We start from the raw sequence: 20,736 nt of genomic DNA, 5'->3' as shown, positions 1-20,736 counted from the left end.
AAACCACCCGGGGTTGGAAAGAAGAGGCAGGACTTTGGAGTCAGATAAAACCCAGGATGTGAAAATCTCACATTGGCCGCATCACGGAGCCTCTCCGCCTAGAGTCCACCACACCCGGTTACCCCGAGTTGCTAATAAGATGGCCGGGATAACGCACACAAGGTGCAGAGCCGACTCCAGGAAAGTCAGTCTGCCTTCTCCTCTCGAGAGCTATGGGTATAAACCCTGTTTCTAGGCCAGGCAAAACTCCAGGCCACTGGCATCCTCTTCCAAGAGAAGCGACCATCGACGGATGCCACCAATGTTACAAAATGACTCAGTATCATTTTAATAAATATATTCCCATTAAGTCATCCGATTTTTCAAACACGTACAAGAAGCATAAAACACAATTCAATATATACAAGTAAACAGGTTTTACATCCTCCATACATAGCTTAGACACCAAACATATATGTATGTCTCAACCTTTTCTTGTGAGTAAGCAGAGAGCTAGGACTAGGAGGGAAAAAATTATTTTCTCATCTCACAAAATGAGGTTGGGATAGATGAACAACGTGAACTACTAGCCTCAAAATTACATGATCCCAAGATGCAGAGAATGAGGGAACTACGATATAATGACAGATGTTTATTGACCAGAAGACACAGACTCAGAGAGATAAATGCACTGAAATGTTTTAATGGCATGACTGTACAATGTTGCTGCCATTAAATATATTACTGGTAACAACAGTTATTGTTAAGGGCCACAGGCAAAAACACTGGGTTTAAATGTGTCGGCTGAAACTCAGAGCGCAGGCAGAGCCACGCCCTGGGGGCGGACCTAATCAAGAGATTGAGACGCCACTCAGTTTGACCTTCCCGCCCAGTGTTAAGGGGGTGGATCTCATGATGTCGCCAGGAACTCAAGGCCCACCCAGATGTGATATAGCTTCCTGTTATTCGAGTATAAATAAATCTGCTTGCGGTGCTGATGCTCTCTGCGTCTGTCCCTCCATCAGAGGGCAGACGCCACACCCAGGCCCAGCTTTCGCTCTATTTCTGTCTCAGTCTTGTGTTTTTTTTCATTTTTCCTTAAACCTCATCGTGTTCTAATCAAGATTCATCAACCCCCGTGTTCTCTCTCCCTGCGCTGGTCACGGAAAGAGAGAACCCCCCATTCATAGTTATAGCTACATTGGTTTTGCAAACTCTGAGCATAGGGAGAGGGTCTCACCACTCACTCCATAGGAAAGCAAGCTGATCTTCGGGCTGTGCGTTGCCCAGTACTGCTTGCTATAGGTACACTGCAGACAGTGAAGGTGGGTATGATAATGCCGCCATTCCTTAATTATCTGGGGTCCGATCGTTTTTATCTTATTACGAATATAATCCATAAACATTATGATACAAATACAGAACTTTTGAGCACAGAAGGTCTCTAATAGAAATTGGAGTTGAAATCAGCATATCAAGTCTCAAGTTTATCCTTTCCTAGCATGTGCATTTGTTAATCTTCATCACAACAGTGATCCTTTAAAATGAAAATTCCCATGGGCCCCACCCTAAATCGACTGAATCAGAGTCTCTGGGCCAGGGGTCTGGAAACCTACATTTTAGCAAGTTCCTCAGGTTGATTCTTATCCATATTAAACTGTAAGCCACCTGAACTATCAAGGATAGATGAGCGATGGTGAGAGGTACGCTCTTTCTATGATAAAACTAACACATTAAAATGAGTCATAAAGATAAGGCTTTGTGTATAGATGTACATTATGCAGAAATTTGCATACACACAGGAGGTTGTCAAGGGAAGGGAATCAACATTTACTAATTGCCTGCGATAGTATAGCTCTTGACCAAATTTTAGTATATGATTCAATCTTCAAAATAACCCTATTTGGATGAAAAAAGTTAAGGCTTAGGCAGAGTAACTTTTCTGAAGTCACAAGCCTGGGACAGGGCCCAGCACAGTTGTGAAACTAGATTTATCTGGCCCAGTCTTCTCATTCTATTGTATTAAGCTCATATGCCTAAGAAAGCACACACACACACTCATGTCATAAGATAGCCATATGGTAAAAAGGCATAGGAATTAAATTATTTTTAGAACTTTTTTGTATTTTGAAATGTAGTTTTAAAGGTCTTACAATATCAACGAATATTCTTTGGTCTATCTGCTGACAACAGAATAAAGGGTATGACTACTACCAAAACCACATTTAGCAGCCTGAATGTTAGTAACCAGAAGTGTGTTTTGAGGCTTGCTGGGGTCAAACTTAATGGCGATTCTTGATTTGCTCAAGCTACAAATTTTTGCAAATGAAACACCTTCATATTCATTCTGTAAGTCGTATTACCTTACAAAGGAAAATGCCAACGAACATGGTTTAGCACATGTCAATCCAATGACCATTCCGGGTCTCCCCACCCCCTCCAGCATCTGACATTCCAGGTCCCCTCCACTGGGAAACCCCCTTCTGCTGGCTCTGGAGTCATGTTCTCCCGTCGTTCTTCCTTGCTCTTTTGCCAAAATTCTCTCTAGATCCTGCCTAGGTCCTTCCTTCTTTTCTCATAAGGCTCCATCCTCAACTTCTGCCTCAATCCAGTCTTTCTGAAAACAATCTCTTCTCCCACCTCTTGACTTATTTGTATTGCAAGGACTCCCAACCCAGCCCCGGCCTTCCTCTGGAGCACAAAGCCCCCATCTGTCCGGGGGATGCCATATTCCCAACACTTCAAACTCAGCACCTCTAAAACACAGCCTCTCACCTCCCTCTAAGCTTCTTCCGCAGGTATCACTGCTCTGGAAATCTGTTGGCGTTAGCTGTTCCTTCTCCACTGAGAGTGCAGATTGTGTCAATCCTTCCTTTTGCATCAGTTCCTTTCCCATTTCACTGCCATCACCCATTTCAGGCCTCCCCCCATCCTTTCTAACTGGTCTTCCTGTCTCTAGTCTCTGCCCTGCCTTTCCTCCCCATGTCCCCACAGCTACCAAAAGGACATACTCCTCATGTGCAGCCATGATACTCCACTGTCCAAATATCTTCAATGTCTTCTACTGGTTAATCCACTCATACTTCCTACCTTGGCATTCAAGACCAGTATCATTTGGTACCAAATGTTCTCCAGTTGTATTTCCCACCAGATGTCTCTATAGACCAGTTCTAACTCAACTGGGCTCACTACCTTTCCCTGAATATGCTCTGTGCTTTCCTATTCTGCTACTTCTCCTGTCTCAAATGCCTCCTCCTCATCTCTTTGATGGAAACCACATTCTTCCAGGACTTGCTCAAATGTTGTTGTTTTTTTCCCTCAAAAAAGAGTCCCCTGACTCCCAGAGGACCTCTTCCTCTTCAAATCACCAATATATATATATGTATTTTTTGGCATTTACCACCCGTCATTTTTGTGTATTTTATTTCCTCGCCTACAAAACTGTCTGACAGGCCAGGCCCCTGTGGCTCAGTGGTTGAGCGCTGACCCATGAACTAGGAGGTCGAGGTTCAATTCCCAGTCAGGATACAAGCCCTGGTTTTGGGTTTGATCCCCAGTAGGGGGCGTGCAGGAGGCAGCCAATCAAAGATTCTCTCTCATCATTGATGTTTCTATCTCTCTCCCTCTCCCTTTCTCTCTCTGAAATCAATAAAAACATATCAAACACACACACAAAAGGTCTGAGAGGGAAGGAACCAGATCTCTTTGATGCTGAATCCTCCGTTCTCTCTAGCACAGTGCCACACTCATGGCAGTTACTCAAGGGGGATTTGCTGTATTACATTTATAGGACTCCTAAAAGTTTGCAAAGCACATTTACATTCAACATCTCATTTGTTCTTTTTGGAGCTTAAGTTTATTACAGGTAGCATTCAAGACTTACAATCTGATTTCTGGTGCTTAATGCAATTATCGGCACTATCTCTAACTTTGTAACTTCATTATTTTTGTTGTTGTTAATCCTCACCCGAGGATATTTTTCCATTGATTTTTAGGGAGAGTGGAAGAGAGAGGGAAAGACAAAGAGAAACATCAATGTGAGAGAAACATTGACTGGTTGTCTCCGCACGAGCCCTGACCAGGGCCTGGGACGGGGAGGAGCCTGCAACCAAGGTACAGGCTATGGACCAGAATCAAAGCCGGAATCCTTTGGTCCACGGGCTGACGCTCTATCCACTGAGGCAAACCGGCTAGGGCTATAACTTTGTACCTTTAAATGAAAGTATCTCTTACATTGCTTTACTTTGAACACTCATAGTGCCATGTGGCCTCTAAAGCTAAAAAACAGCATTTTGAGTCAAAGAAAGCTTACTTGCCAAACTGGTTTTTCTCTCTGCCTACAGGCTAAGTGCACAAAAGGCCTCTATAAGCAGATGAGAGTAATGGCAAAATCAAAATTTTAAAGAGAAGTAAGAAATTCCTTTCTGAAGATGTTAACACTACCGTGTCGGGTGAATTTCCCGCCAAAATATAAGAAGGCGCGGGCAATTATTTAGGTTTCCCGCGCAAAATCAGGGATTTTTATGATACCTATTACCCCAATGGGTATGAAACGGTTCGCATACGCAGGTAGGTATCTTTGTGAACGGCAAACAAACAAATATTTGGTAATACGCAGTTACAATCGGCCCGAGTTTACACGTTTCCCGCACTCCAAGTGTTAAGATTAAAAAAAAAAAGATTTTCCTATCTATCCAGTTGGAATCCTATTTATGGGTCAGTCTCCAACATTCTTGGAGGTGCTATTCTAGCATATTAACAATAAAAAACCTCTAACTGTTGAACGATGATTCCTTGCTAAGAGGCTGAATGTGGCTAATAACAATGATGGTCTTGAACACCCAAGTGCCTGGAGGAGCTTGATTAACATTTGTTGAATGAACAAGTAAATGCATGAATTCAGAGAAGGCCTTCCTATTTATTGTTTGTAAATTGAAAGTGTAAGTTTTCAGAGATGAATGGAAGGATATGTTAAATCTGAAAAAGAGGGGGAAAGTGCATTGAGGGGCAAGAACTGTGATATGTCAACTCTTCTTGTGATGGATCCTACTCTGGCTGCTGGAGAAGCAGGTGAAGGAGGGGTGAGTGTCAGGCACTGCCCGTCTGACTAGGTCTCTTAGGAGTTTAGGTTGCAAGTTCCTCCAGGGCAAGCACTCTGTGGCCCTAGCACTGTGCTTTGCATATAAAATGTGCACCATAAACGTAGTAGGAGATGCAAAGACCTTCATGAGCTGCTTGTGCATGTTGACATTTCAGTCCTTCACATCTATTCTTCCTTACCTCATAGGAATAGTTAAAAATACAACACTTAATCCCGTAACACACTGCCTTGTACGCACGCGCGCGCGCGCACACACGTACTTGACAAATGGTAGTTGTTATCATGATCATCTTTGAGGCTTTGTATATGCCTCAAAGGTAGTATTTACTAGACTGTGTTGTCAGTACTTGTCTGCACAGGTTGCAAGTGTCCTGGGGTAGGGTTTTCATCCTTTTACTAGTATGCTCAGTGCCTAGCATGGTGCTCACTCCACAGCAGGCTCTGAGGCTGGTTGCATGACTAAGCAATCGAGGTCTAGGTCCAAGGCCTGCCTCTATCCCAGCCCACTGGGTCACCTTGAAGAGTCACTTAAACTATCTGGGCCTCAGTGATGTCTGTCGGTCCTTCCAGCCTAGAGAAGCTAGCAATCTATAAGGAGACTTACAGAAGCTCCCATGACAGTCACTGGCAGAGCTGAGAGGAGAAACCAGTTCCTGGAGTCTCATTCACTTAGTTCACCCTTCGTCACAGAGGCCTCACACACGTCTCCTTAATCACAATTCGCTTAAATGTCATTGTCACTTTGTGTAATCCCCAACCCTGGTGGATCACTGGCACAAATCACATGCCCCTTGGGAGTCCTTCAGTCCCTTAGAAAAACCATTCCCTCTTTCATGTAGACTTCGGAGACACACAAATTTAGTTACCTCAGGTAGAACGGATCAGCCTCTACAAACTTAGTTTCTCGTGCTTTGGATGAAATCACTTGGAAATCCTTGGTTCCGAGTCCTCCATCTCTTCCACATCAAGATCTAAAAAAAGAAAAGAAAAGCGCAGTGTCTCAAGATTAGCTGCCAGGATTTGATGTGTTGGCAACAATAGTAATTACAATTAGCATTCGCATTAAACACCTACTATAAGTCAAGCACTGAGCAAAGTGATTGACATATGTGACCTCATATAGTCTTTACAATACCCCTGAAGATGCTAGGCATTCCCCTCTTTACAGCCATACTAAAAGAGACTCTGAAAGGTCACAGAATATGCTCAAGGTCACACAACTAGGTTCTATTGATCTGGGACGTAAACCCAGGTTCAACTGATTCCAAAGCCTGGGTTATTAACCTGTAAGTCGGGGTTTTAAAAATTTTTTTGACAGTGACCCACCGTTTTTAAAAATTATATAAACAAACTCCAAAATGTCAAACATCAAAACAGTGCTAACTCTTACTGTGTGCCATGCATTAAGACTCGATTCTTCTCTATATCTTTTCAAAAATTCCAAGAGTAACTCATTCAACTGATTTCACAATCTTCTAATGGGTCCCTACTCTTTGGAAAAACACCACGCTTAGATACAGCACCTCACTAGAAGTTTCTCTCAAAGCACGCACTAAATCTTCCTATGCTTTTCAACCTTGAGAACCTGACCGAGTAGTTGAGCTTTCTAATTAGGAGAAACGTCTTTAACCGTTAAAATAGGTATAAGGCACCATAACGCATATCATCTATAACGAATCCTTAAAAGCTATATTCAATTAGGGCCAAAGTCCAGAATGGTATTAATCACTTACCTATAGCAGAGCGGAAGTTATAAAGCGGAATCGCAGATGGACAAAAATCTAAGGTGATTAGTATACACTCTGCAAAAAAGTGGCTAACAGCGGGCGGCTGGGTTGGACCAACTGAGCAGACCTAACTCTACTGCAGAAGTAGGAGGCTGGGATTGCACCCCCCCCCCCGGGTGGGGGGGCAGGGCCCTGCCTTTGCATTATCCATTCAATTAAAGGGTTTTGGTGTTGAACCAGGGAAATCATCAAGTCTCCGCAGGGTCAGGTCCGGGGTCCGAGTCGCAGTCTGGGGGTGGGGAGGTGCGACTGTCAGCGCAGCGCCCGAGCCTGTTGGACCCGCGCCCAGAACGTCCCTTGGGTGCGCATTTCTCCCCGGCCCCCCGCCCCCCGGCACAGCTGCGCAGTTGGGCCGCTAGTTGCAGCGCAACCTGACCGACTCCGCAGCGGAGCCCCCTCCCCGGCGGCGCAGGCCCGGAGCCCGGGCACCTGCGGGCGCGCGGTCCCTGCAGCGGCTCAGCTCTCGGCGCCAGCGGAGCCCATAGCCCGCGCCAGGCTCCCCAGCCAGGTCTCGATCTCCCCACCGGGGACGGGAGGGGCAGGCCGGCCGCGCTCGGAGCCCAGCGCCCACCGGCCGCGCACGCAGACCCAGCGACTGGCACTTACGGGGTTGGACTCCGCCGCCGCGCGCGCGTTTCCCGGGGGGTCCATGGCGCTTCCGGACCCGCCAGGCCGCCGCGCCGCGCAGCACCGCCCAGAAAATGGACGCCGGCTGGGCTCTGCCAGCCCGGCCCGCCCCCGGCGCTGGGCACTGGCCGCGGCCCGTCCGGGAGGAGGTCGGCCCGACCCTCTGCACCGCGGGCTGGTGCTGCAGGGGGCTCGCCGCGCCCTGCCTGGGGCCCCGGGAGGGGAGCAGCGGAACCCGGGGGCACCCACGGAGGCCCCGCGAAGCCCCAGACCTACCCAGCGGACAGCGGCCTCCGCCTCCACCTTCTCCGGGGAAAACACAAGCCAGAACCCGCGGAAGGACAACCCGCTTAGGGGTCTGCCGCCAAGGAGCCCAGTCGCCATTAGAACAAGGCCTGGGCCCGCAGAAGGGTCCCGGGGTCCCTGATCCGGACCCCACACAGCAGCCAAATCCTGCGCATTGGAGAGAGGCAGGAATCGGAGAAAGTCAAGTGCAGTTGCAATTTAGTTAAATTCTCAGGACGAGGGGTGTCACCTGCGCTTTCCCATGGCTGTCAGGGCCTAGATTGATTTTCCGCACGTGGCATAAAAGTTATTTCACGCAAAAGACCCAGCTCTCTTCCTTATATAAAGGCTCCTGACTGCTAGGCTCTTCCTTCTGAGACCCAGGGACTGCTCACTGAGAAAATACGTATTTACTGAGGGAGGCCTGCCACAAACTCACGTAGCTAACAGTCTAGTGCACTAACGGAAGGTTTTGTTTGCTTGTTTTTAAAAACCCATTCGTGTGTCCTGTGTCTTGGTAGTATGAGTCTTATTTTAAATTTTTCTTTAGAAAAGATTCACTCCCAGATGACAATTTAGGGTGGAAAGGCTGTTCTTTGCTTCGCTTATGTCCTGTTTTTAGCTTGGAGTGCCGTGTTCGAAATTCTGCATCCCAGGTCCTGACCATGTTTCTTTCCAGTACGTGACCATTTTGATGAATAAAGTAGATTCCAACAGTAAATACAAAACCAATAAAACTTATTGATTTTAAATAATCAGGGAAAATATATTGCCTTAAAATCAAATTAAAGGGTCATGAAATTAAAAAAAAATAAAGGCAGGATTTGGTGCCACAAATAAATCTTATCACCAGACCTCATAACTAAATAAATAAGTAGGCAGGGTTTTGAAGACTGGCAGGTTGGACAACATGCATACACATGTACACGAGCAGCTCCCACCCCCCCTCAAAGCCAAGCACCCTTTATTCTCTCTCCCTAGGCCACATGTTTAGAAAGATCTATTCCACCAAATTGCATGTATTACCTAATGATTCATCTTCCCACTTAGAAAAATGATCCTGCAGTGTTTTTGTTAATGTAACTGCCAATCAGAGCTTCTACAAAACTTGAGCTAACCTGTTGTTAATTGTGGATTCCAACCTAATGAAACCTGTGGTTTGATTGCAAGTTTATGTGTTTTCATTGAGGTTTTTGGAAACGGAAAATCACATGGGCCTCCAACAAAATGGAGGCACCTGAATTAGGAGCCACAGGCATTGCTCTCTGGGCTTCTCTGAGACTGGAAGGTGGGAGGTGGTAGAGCAAAGTAATTTGGCCTTTGGATTCTGTCTGCCTGGATTTAAAGCCCAGCTTTGTCACTTACACGGTCACTCACGATATAACTTTAGGCAAATTACTCACTTTCCCTGAGCCTTGGCTTCCTCATCTGTAAAGAGAGGCTACTTTTAATACAACACTTACCTCATCGGGCTTTTTGATAATAAAATGGGATAGCACACAAGAAGCATCTACAGTAGTGCCTGGCACATAGTAAGTGCTCTGTAAGTGTAAACAGTTGTGGCTCTTAGTGCTGGAAGTATGCAGAGCTCTAAGTCCAAGAGGTCAGAACCATAGCTTCAGTGTGTAAAGCAACCTTTATACCCTAGAAATTTTCCATGGGTAAGCTGCCAGGGTCACATGGTGACTGACATAAAGGGATTTAAACACAGGTCTGACTCCACAGTCCACTTTCTGTGCTGCTAACATGTTCCAAGGTGGTACCTTGATCAGAAGCTGTCAACAGCTTGTTAAGGGTGAAATCGGCCCTGGCTTTCCTAAGAGGCTTAGCAAATGAATGACTCCTTACATCCACTTGGGAATTCACATACAGTGGCATTTCTTTCTCGTTAGAGCTAAATGTTTCTCCAGAAGCGAATAGATTTCCCCAAATTGTTATTAATAACTAAAATATCATGGCAACAGTTTTAAACACCACAATCTGAACCTTACATAATCAGCCTGTCCTTCGAAATTTTCCACCCTTCCTCATAACCAGTCGCAGATTCTCTCTCTTAATCATTCTTCTGACTATGGGGAACTATCTGGAAATTTCCCGGAACGTCCCAACTTGTCACCATTTTGTTCTTTTCTGGAAAGGTTTATGCTTTTCAAAACAACTCAATGTGATTTCTTTTTCTATAGCTTTAGAGTACTTTTCATTGTAATAGATTTGCCAATCACCAAAAAATACCTAAGACTTTAAGATTTTCTCCTCTCTCCTTAAATTTCTATCCATTCTTCAACATCTCAACAGCATGGCTCCTGATCCTTTTCCAGTGGCCTTTTTAGGCGTTCCTTGTTTTCTACCTCGTTTCTTTTAATTCCCACTATTTCCGTTATGTTACAACTGTCTGCTTGCACTTTTTGATTTAGCAGTATTGGCCAATTTAACATTTATGCCCCTCCCTTCTCTTTATTTTTTAAGGTTTCAATATTATCATAATATATAAATAGATGTAAGTGGTGTGTCTATTAAATCCACTTGCTTCCTTTGACTCATTCTGCCTCCCATATTTGCAGCACTCTGTGAACTCAATTTATTGTTTTACTTTTCCTCTCTTTCCCTCATCCTGGGCACAGATTCTATCGCTTGGCCTCCCTTGATGTGGCTGCTTATCTCTTTTCTTCAAGCATTTTAAGAAAGTGCCTGTCTGAACCATTTTCTCTAATCTCCACCACGTTCCTGAAAGGCCTCTTGTGATACTGTGTTGAGAAGTCTACCAAAGCCCAGGAAGAGACAGTGTTTAGAAAAGGGGTGTCAACTTCCAATGCCCACGGGAGCCAGCAGGAAGTAATGTGAACCGGGCCAACAGGATAACCGGTGTCCCACCTAAATGGGGAGTGCGGGTGGTCACCACCCAGCCCCAGGCAACTGTTGCCAGGTGGGAATCCCAGGCCTGCACAATTTTCCAATGAAGCCCAAACCAGGAATTTTATATAAAATATATGAAATGTCGATTACTTAAAAAAAAAAAAAAAGGAATCTGAATCTGATCAAGTCTCTACTTGTAACTAGCCGTTTACAAGAAATTTCTGAGACAGAGGAACATGTAAAACAGCACCAAGAAACACAATCATCAAATTTCAGATTGTGGGAAACTATGGGACAAACGTTTTTTTCAACCAATTTTTTATAGCAATAGCAAGAATGAAAGAAAGGGCCCTAGCTGGTTCGGCTCAGTGGATAGAGCTTCAGCCTGTGGACTGAAGGGTCCCAGGTTTGATTCCGGTCAAGGGCATGTACCTTAGTTGCAGGCACATCCCCAGTAGGGGGTGTGCAGGAGGCAGCTAATCAATGTTTCTAACTCTCTCTATCCCTCTCCCTTCCTCTCTGTAAAAAAATCAATAAAATATATTTTAAAAAGAAGAATGAGGCAGGAAAATCTATAGATTAAATGAAATTTGAGGAAATATTAATTGCACTGTATGAACCTTAGAAGAAATTGTGTGTTGTTGTTTTCTTAAAATGACCAAACTGGACAAATATGAATGCTGACTATGATATCTGATGTTATTAAAGAGTTATTGTTTTTTGCCGAAACCGGTTTGGCTCAGTGGATGGAGCGTCGGCCTGTGGACTGAAGGGTCCTGGGTTCGGTTCCGGTCAGGGGCATGTGCCTGGGTTGCGGGCACATCCCTAGTGGGAGATGTGCAGGAGGCAGCTGATTGATGTTTCTCTCTCATCGATGTTTCTGATTCTGTCTCTCTCCCTTCCTCTCTGTAAAAAATCAATAAAAATATATTTTAAAAAAAAAGAATTATTGTTTTTTGTTGGTGTGGTAATGACACTGTGGTTATTTTTGTTTCTTAGTAACCCACATTTTAAAATGTATTTTTTAGTAATCCACATTTTTAAAACTTTTTTAGAAATATTTGTTATAGAAAAGTTGCAAAAATAGTACCAAAAATACCTATATATACTCTACCCATATCTATTTATCTATTTTTTTTCCTGCCATTTGTAAATTGCAGACATCATTCTCTTTTATACCTAAATACATCAGCATTTATTTCCACCACCCCCCCCAAAAGGGGCTTTCTCTTAGTATCTTTATCTTTTAGAGAATGATACAAAAATATTTCAAGAAAAACTTATATGATCTGGGATTTGCTTTAAAATACTACAAGAGAGGATTTACATGAAACAAGATTGGCCAGCAGTTGAGAATTGTTGAAGCTGTGTGATGGCTACACAAGGGTTCATTTAACTGGTTTGTCCATCTGTTTATAATGTTCATAATAAAATTTTGAAAGATTATGTTAATGAAAGACTTTAAAATGACATAAAATGCTTATGATATAAATGAATAAAAATATACAAAATTGTCCACAAAATATTATCTCAACTATTAAAAATATCACAAGGCATAGATAAAAGACTGAAAGGATACACGCCAAAATGTTAACATTCCAAATTATTGCATAGTAGTCATATTTTACTTTTATAATTAGGAGGAAAAGGTTAATACAATTACAATATTAGAGCCCCTAGCCTGTTTGCTCAGTGGATAGAGCGGCAGCCTGGAGATTGAAGGGTCCTGGGTCCCATTCTGGTCAAGGGCACATACCTGGGTTGCAATCTCAATCCTTGGTGCCGCGTGTAGGAGGCAACCAATCCATGTGTGTCTCTCTCATTGAAGTCTCTCTCTCTTATCTCTCCCTCTTCTTTCCACTCTCTTTAAAAATCAGTGGAAAAATATTTTCTGTTGAGGATTAACAACAACAACAAAAAATTAGAAACAAAAACAATGGTAACTGATTCAATTAAAACTATTGTTAAAAGTCAAACAAAATACATATGTGGACTAGAATGGCCAATGAGCCACCAATTTACAGGTTTTGACTTAGAAAATAAGTACACAAACTGTGGTCTCTGGACCAAATTTGCCTGCCACCTGTTTTTGTATAACCTACAAGCTGAGGATGGTTCTTAACATTTTTAAATGCTTGGGGGGGGGGGGGGGGGGACCAAAAGGAGAATAATATTTCATGACATGAAAATTACATGAAACTCAAATTTCAGTGTACATAGGTAAAGTCTTATTGGGACCCAGCCACAGTCATTTCTGTATCTATGGCAGTGCATAGATTATTATTGTTATACTTAATATTATATATTATTATATTTTTAATTTCACCATTAAAAAGTTTTGGGAAATTTTTCTCTGTTGTCATATAAATACATACTATCTTCAATTTTGCCTTAATCCACAAAGCCTAAAATATTTACCCTTGCACAGCCGGCATGGCTCAATGGTTGAGCGTCGAACTATGAACCAGGAGGTCATGGTTCGAGTCCGGGTTAGGGCACATGCCTGGGTTTCGGGCTCCCTCTCCAGCATGGGACCTGCAGGAAGCAGCCAATTGATGATTCTCTCTCATCATTGATGTTTCTATCTCTCTCTTCCTCTCTCTTCCTCACTGAAATCAATAAAAATATTTTTAAAAATATTTACCCTTTATAGAAAAAGCGTTCAAACCCCTAGCTTAGAACTGGACTTCCTCTGTGATCTAAAGGCATTAGTGGAAAGAGCACTGGACTAAGAGTCAAGCATGGCTACCTAACTATCCAATGATAGAACAAGTGGGCCTGAGGTCCACACTGCAACTGGAGTCTGTGGTTCACATTCCTGCAAGAGCTAAGCAAGAAGTACAGGGATGATGACAACATTCAGTGCTAGTGTGTCAGCCAGGTATGGTCTCCGGGAGACCAAAAAAAGACATTCGAAATATCCCCTGCAGATGGCTTGCTAGGCACTCAGACCAGGGACTGGAAAAGGCTGATGAAGAGCAAGGAAGGACCGGCTTTGGGCGCTGCAAAAGCAGAGCAACATGCCTGCTGTGAGCAACATGACTTTGGGGAAAAGAGTTTCTAAACTCTGCACCTTAACTCTGCAGGTATTTTGGGTCTGTCTCCAGCCTGAGCTTCGTAGAAGACCAAAAGCACTAGGTCACAGCCCATGTGAAAACTCGGCTCATTTAATTTAAAGGTTAAACCAGATTTAGTCAAGCGATATGGGGTGCGGCTCTCTGGTATCCTTAGCATGTGGAATGGGGGCCTTGGGATGGAGACTTCATAAGACTCGGATACATCACCTCCAAGACTGCAGGATCTTCATAATAGCTCACGTGAGACAATTAAGCACCAAGGCCAACATTATGACCAAAGCCAGAGAGAACAACAGAACACCCAGTCCCTATGCAGCAGGCCGGCAGCCTGCCTTTCAGGGGCTCTCCCAAGCCTTCGTTTTCTAGTTGAAACTCCTCCCCATTCTTTCTCCCTGGGAGGGGGGGCACCCCCCAGCTTCTGGTGCAGCACAGCAGCATCTCCTTTTGTTCGCCCACTGCCTGCCTGCCTCCTGACCGCTCCCTTTGTTCCTTCTTTCTTAGTTGCTGCACCCCCTTGCTGTCCTCTCAGCCTGCGGTCATCTCCATCTCCCCACTTTGCCTCTCAGATGACCGCCCTGTTCTGTTCTACATTGTTTCCTGATATCCTGCAATTTCTAGAGAATCTTTCAATGGTGTGACCCTTTTCTTTCCCTACTAAAGGTTCCCCTCTTCTCTTCCACAGCTCAAGAAACATGAGGGGGGGGGGGGGGGGGGGGGAATTACAAGGGCACTGCCCTTCTGGGATTTAACCACATTCTCAGCTGGTGGCTTTTGTTTTCTCATCTCACTGGCTTGTAAGGCCCTCAGGGCAGGGACTCCATGTCGCGCTCAGCGCTGGGGAAGAGGGGCAGGACTGCGAGGCCTTAATTAGAGCAAGGCCTCAGCCAGGGTAGAAGAGCAGGCAAAAGGAAAATAAATTTCAAAATATCCATTTGGCAGCAATGACCACGGGGCAAGGAAGAGAGAGGTTTATTTTATTACGTAAAGAAAATCATGGAAGGTCTCACTCTTTTCATGAACACAGAAAGAATATTTACACTTTACATTTTTAAAACAAAACAGAGCCAGAAACAAACCCCCTCTGCAGGCCAGAGACAGTGAGGGTGGACGCAAGTGCTAGTCTTGAACCCTGAGCAGGAATAGCCGCAGAAGCAAGGAAGCCATTAAGGGAAAAGGTGTAGAATGAGTTACAAGATCAAAAGAGCAATTTTCTGGTCATTGAGACATTTAGGCCACGGAGAGCCATGCTGGGATCATCACCTCACAAAGACAAGTGCTTTGGTGACTGGTCTTTGATTTACCTGCTGCCCACAAAGCCTGCAGCAGAACAGTCAGCAGCGAGACCCCTCACTGTCAGCCAGGGAAGGTGAAAAAACAGAAGCATCTTGCCTGCATCACAAATTCAAATTTTTGCATTCAAGGGCTTCTCAACTTAACATCTGCTCATGAATGCGAAAGAGTGGCAGCCGTTATCCAGGTCACCTGGCAATGCAGGCAGGCCAGCCTGCAGCAGGGCAGCCAGGCATACGGTGGCTTATTAGGAGCCAAGACATCTTGGGGAGGTGATGAGGACGAGACACTGTGTCCCAGGGAAGAACCATCCTTGCTATTAGCTGAGATGCCCACACGGAAGGCTGGCTTTCAGGGAACAGTATAAAAGGCCACTAATAGAACAGCACACTATTCATTCTCTCTGGAACAGAGAGGACACACAATTGTGCCTGTCCGTACGATGTTCCGGCCTTGCATAGGAACCTAGACTAGAGTTCCATAGGGAGTTTCATGTCAGATACCACTCTGCCTGAGTCATAGCAGTGTCTGTCACACAGCAGAAGCTCAACAAATGCTTGAAGAAGGGAACTGAATTGTTGGAGCTCCTTCTCCCACTAATGGGTGATACTCTACCACGAAGGACTGACCAATCGTTTCGTGGCTAGTCAAAACCGAAGTATAAAGAGTCAGCTAGGCCTCCTCTCACGTGTGATTAGCAAAGTCCACTAAATTATGAATCCACTTTAGAAGACGCTTCTGAAACATATATATATAGCAAATCTATCCTTTTCTTCTTGGGCCTTCATCAGGCAATAGACCAGCCTTGGGCAAACTACGGCCCATTTGAAATGAATAAAACTAAAAAAAAAAAAAAAAAAAAAAAAAAGACCATACCCTTTTATGTAATGATGTTTACTTTGAATTTATATTAGTTCACACAAACAGTCCATCCATGCTTTTGTTCCGGCCCTCCGGTCCAGATTAAGAACCCATTGTGGCCCTCGAGTCAAAAAGTTTGCCCACCCCTGACATAGACTAACCTATAAGGCATGAAAGAGTTCTGGTTCTTAGGAAGAATTTTCTTAGTGTTATTTGCTGAAGTCGAGAAATATCACTCCAAGTAGTAAGGTCTTTAGAAAGCCACCAGCTGTCACAGAGGTCTGCAGAACTGAGGAGTTTTAGGCAACGGGAGACAAAGACGATTTTTTGGAAGATGGGATAGCCTTTCCACCTTTGAAAAAAATGAAAGGTAATGGCTAGCTCAATGTTTGGCCCTAAGTGTAAACTCTGAGATTCGTAGGAAAAATAAAACAAACGGCTTCCCAGAAAGTTATTTTGCTCTGAGAAGCCTTTCTTTGGTGGATTTCTTGAGTTAGCACTGAGCCTGCACCAAAATTTTATCGCCACCTGAGACTGCAATGCGCAGAATTTCACTGCACCTTCTTAGGCGTCTCCAGATGGGACTGGGGCACAGGCAATGACCCCCCAGGCACCATGTCCTGGGAATTTGACTAAAACCAGCCAGGAGGGCCTGACCCACCTTCTCACTGCAGGGGAAGCTTACCTGAATAAGGCTCAGTCCACAAAGTCGTCAAACCTGGCTCTGATTATCATGGTAGTTACACTAGGAAAGGAAAGTTTGCAGTTTGTGCATGAACACCCCTCTGGCTGGTAATGCTCTCTCCTGGCTGAGTCTATCCTACCATGTAGGTCTCCACTTAAATGCCATCTCTTTACGAAGGCTTTCCCTGGCTCACCATTCTAAAGTGTCTCTCTTCCTCCCAACATGTCATACTGCTTTTTATTTTTTAAATGTTTCTTATTTATTTTTTAAGAGAGCGGAAGGGAGAGGAATAGAGAGATCAAAACATTGATGAGAGAGAAACCTCAATCAGCTGCCTGGGGATTGAGCCCAAAACCCGGGCAAGTGCCCTGACTGGTAACCTAACCAGTGACATCTTGGTGCATGGGTTGACACTCAACCACTGAGTCATATCTGCTAGGGGTCACATTGCTTTTTTAAATTTTATTTTATTTTTTGTCTTTGCACTTGTCTTCTTTAATTAATTGTTTACATATTTATTTTCCTCTATCACACTACAGGCAGGTCATTGAGAAGCAGGCCCTGGTATCTCTTCTTCATTACTGTATTTCCAGCCTCTAAAATATGCCTGGCATATATAGCAGGTGCTCAATAAATGTGTCAACCAGGAACTCAAAGGCTTAGCATGATTTAGTACTAAAGAGAAAGGTGCTAGATCTTTGTCCAGATTCTTCTCCCTATATCAACCAGCTCTAAAACATGGCCTGGCTATGATCTGTCTATGAGGAAGCCATAGTAATGGTTGAGGTAGATCAACATCATTCTAGCAGGAAGAGATGAAATCTCTTTTTTTGAAAAATATATTTTTATTGATTTCAGAGAGGAAGGGAGAGGGAGAGAGAGAGAGAAGCATCAATGATGAGAGAATCATTGATTGGCTGCCTCCTGCATGCCCCACACTGGAGATTGAGTCCACAATCCGGGCATATGCCCTGACCAGGAATTGAATTGTGACCTCCTGGTTCATAGGATGACGCCAACCACTGAGCCATGCTGGCTAGGTGAGATGAAATCCCTTTTAATTAGAAGATATAACACAATAAATATCAACCTGGATGAATATATTTTGGATGACTAAATGTAATATTTCCCATTTACATGACTAAACAGATCATTACTAGAGACAGGTTAAAAAGGAAAAAAAGGCCCAAGTTAAGGTTTGGAAAAACATTTCCTATTTTCCAAGGAAAAAAAGGAGTTGAGAATTTTATATTATAAATCATTCAAGCAGAAAACCACAGGTTTTCCCATTTCATTTTGGTGAGAACAAAGCAGTTGTTTGCACACTCTTCATGTCGCACCTGCTCTGGCCTGCCCAGTATAAACACCTTAGCCAAAAATTGTAAATTAGTTAAGCATAACCTTCTGAACAATGAGAATGACTAAGTACCATCCTTAATAATTGTCAGGCAGTGTTTTTTTTATTAATCTAGCAAATTTAATAATAATTGTAAATGGGTAAGTTTAGAAAAGTATTGTGCCTTGAAAAGATTTCTGTGAAATATGGAGGCAAGACATTAAGGCGAAACACAACAATGTAATAAATAATAATTAGTCTTCCATTCACTACTCTATTTATTAGAATGACAACAGTACAATATACTTCAATCTCCTTGAATTGTGTTTAAAATTCTTCTAGGCAAGACCAAGAGCAACATAAATGAATAATGCCTCAAAAAAATTATTAGGGATGAAAGTCTCCAAGAAGATGCAATCATGCTGGAGTTAAAAAGAAAACGATTGACATTTGATAAGGAAGAAATACACTGTTGAATCTATCAGGCATTCGTTTTTATGGTAAAACAATTCCATTGCATCCATCTAATCTTGTGATTAAGACTGAAAATTATTAATCTGTACCAGCCTATCAAAACAGAAGGCATTGTAGTTGTATCTTTCTGAGTAGCAATAGTACATTAATTACAAATGCCTGGCTCATTATTTGCTCAAGAGCAAATGACAATTAGCTTGCTCCTATTGCAACTGTTAATGCTACTGATATTAAAATAAGTAGGAAATACTGAATCAGGTTTCTGACATTTCCCTTCAGTTTATGATCTTCTGATTGATGCTATATTAAAAATGTACTTAGTCATTTAAGTCACAGGCAAGAAGGAAAATGGCTCCCGAACAACCAAAAAAAATAAAAGGGGGAGGTGGGGGGGCGGTGTTGAGGTGTTGCAGGAAGGATATTTTCATGGCAGCCCAAAGAACGAAATCACTGGGAGATGAATCATGATCTCATATAACTGAGCCAGACAAAGACTCTAAGCAAAATATTTAAGTTGGCCTCTAAACAACACAACAACAGCAACAACAAACCTTTAGCCTGTAAGAGGTTAGATTTTACAGACAGTGCTTTTGAATATGACAAGCTGCTAGAATACAGCAACTATTTGCACAAATGGTTCTGAATCTCAAGGTTCTTCACATCGGAGCAAACCTCAGGGAGGTTTGGGGTTTACAGCATCTTTCCCCGAACACATCTACCAGGACGTTTCCACAAAGGCTCAATGTGCACTTATCATTGGGGTGGGCTTGGCTTTGGGTCTTTCTCTATCGAGAGCTCCGAGGTTACCAATGGAGGGATCAAGGAAAACAAGAGCCTAAGCATTTTCTGATTCTCAGAATTTCTGAGATGCCTTTTGTTTCGGTGGCGCTGGTGAACTCGTAATAATGAAACTACACCTTGGTACACAAACCTTGACCAGCATTCTAGAGCACATTTCAAAGGAAACCTTAATTTTGAAAGTACTGAGCACAAAGGAGGGAGGAAAAAAGCTCTCACTGTGCAAGCTTTCTCTATATGTGCAGAAACATGTCTTGTTTTTAAGGCTTGAAGACCGCATTTTAAAAATGTCTAAAACCAGTGCAGACTCTATATCAGAGGAAAAGGAACTATACATTTTTCATTAAACATTTGTTTCTTTTTTTAAGACAATCTTTTGCATATCTGTTATTGCATTTAAAAATAAGATTTGGTTACCAAGGAAACAGGTTCTGGCCCAGTGTTAATTTGAAAAACTAAAATGTATTTGAGAAGTTAACCTCAAAGGAAAGAGCCCATGAAATTATTTTGAATAGTGCCAGAATTTGGTACTTGCAGAACCACAGCTGTATGGTTTGCAATGAGCCATCCTAGACACTGTTTCATTCATGAAGCTCTTTTTCTTCTAACAGGACCATTTACATTTAATATTTCCCCCTTTAAAATTGTAACTCTTCCTCTCCCTAGTAATAGGTATATAAAAGTGTATTTATTCTTGCATATTATCTAAAATTAATTTTTAAGTATATGTTATTTTCATCTTTCATATAACACGTTTAAAGACCGCTTCTTAAAATTTAAATATTTTAAATGTTTCATATTAAGCTTGTTTGCGCTCTTTGAAATTATCTGCAGAAACCCATTTATTTTTAGTTTCAAGCTAAAATGGAGCTGAATCAACAGACTTTTCCAAAAAATTCTTTTGTTGTCTAACGGCGCCACACCTACTATACATATGTTTTTTAAAAAAGAAATCATCTTATTGCAGAATCATTTTATAAGTTTATAAAAGCTATATATTTCTATACTATCTGACTAGAAAAGGCTATCCGATTTAATACCCCCCCAAAAAAAATTACAACTGTCTTATTTAATTTTTGTTTTAAAAGTCATATTTTAATCCATAATATTCTTGCTGCATGGCTCAAATTCTATAAAACATGCAAATTTCAACCTACCTGTATGTATCACTTAGTGCAATGCTAGCATGACAAGACACTCAGCCATTTTTATGTGAAGCGATGGAGACCGATTTCTCCGTCTTCTTGCTCACAAGTTTTAGATGCAATTGTCACACACAAAAAAATCATACGCAGAACAGCTTGGATGCACTGTGATCACGAGAACTGAATTTATCAACAGGAAAACAGGATTGAAAAAAGGAAGGTTCTCATCCAAGGTTTCTCTGAGGCTGCAACCAAGGAGGTGGTGTGTTGAATGTTTTCCCCTTCCTCCTCTGAGAGTTCAAAGCCTGAAGCTGACCACTGCAAAGGCCACTGTCACATTTGCTGAAAATCAAACCACTGATACCAGCACTGAAAATACAAATTTGAGAACCAAGTTGTTTGCACACCATGGCGTGCATAAGAGTTAAAAATAGGTCC

General features: G+C 42.9%; 1 protein-coding gene across 12 annotated transcripts in view; it reads right to left on the bottom strand.

Annotated features, from left to right (window-relative positions):
- ZBTB38 (zinc finger and BTB domain containing 38) overlaps positions 1-20,736 on the bottom strand; it is a 115,944-nt gene that overhangs the window by 34,941 nt on the left and 60,267 nt on the right. For 6 of the 12 annotated variants that reach the window (XM_070433516.1, XM_070433515.1, XM_070433518.1 and 3 more), the window contains one exon: positions 5,947-6,051. The gene's annotated coding sequence lies outside the window, so the exon portion shown is untranslated. Of the gene's footprint in view, positions 1-5,946; positions 6,052-6,813; positions 7,174-7,473; positions 7,540-7,770; positions 7,793-17,403; positions 17,600-20,310; positions 20,668-20,736 lie in introns of those variants that run through there. The other 6 variants (XM_070433517.1, XM_070433524.1, XM_070433523.1 and 3 more) reach the window with 6 other exon arrangements.

The sequence above is a fragment of the Myotis yumanensis genome, unplaced genomic scaffold (assembly GCF_028538775.1).
Source record: "Myotis yumanensis isolate MYYU_CA2020_CCGP unplaced genomic scaffold, mMyoYum1.0.hap1 SCAF_14, whole genome shotgun sequence".
NCBI classification, from domain to species: domain Eukaryota; kingdom Metazoa; phylum Chordata; class Mammalia; order Chiroptera; family Vespertilionidae; genus Myotis; species Myotis yumanensis.
This window is presented reverse-complemented; position numbering and strand designations above follow the sequence as displayed.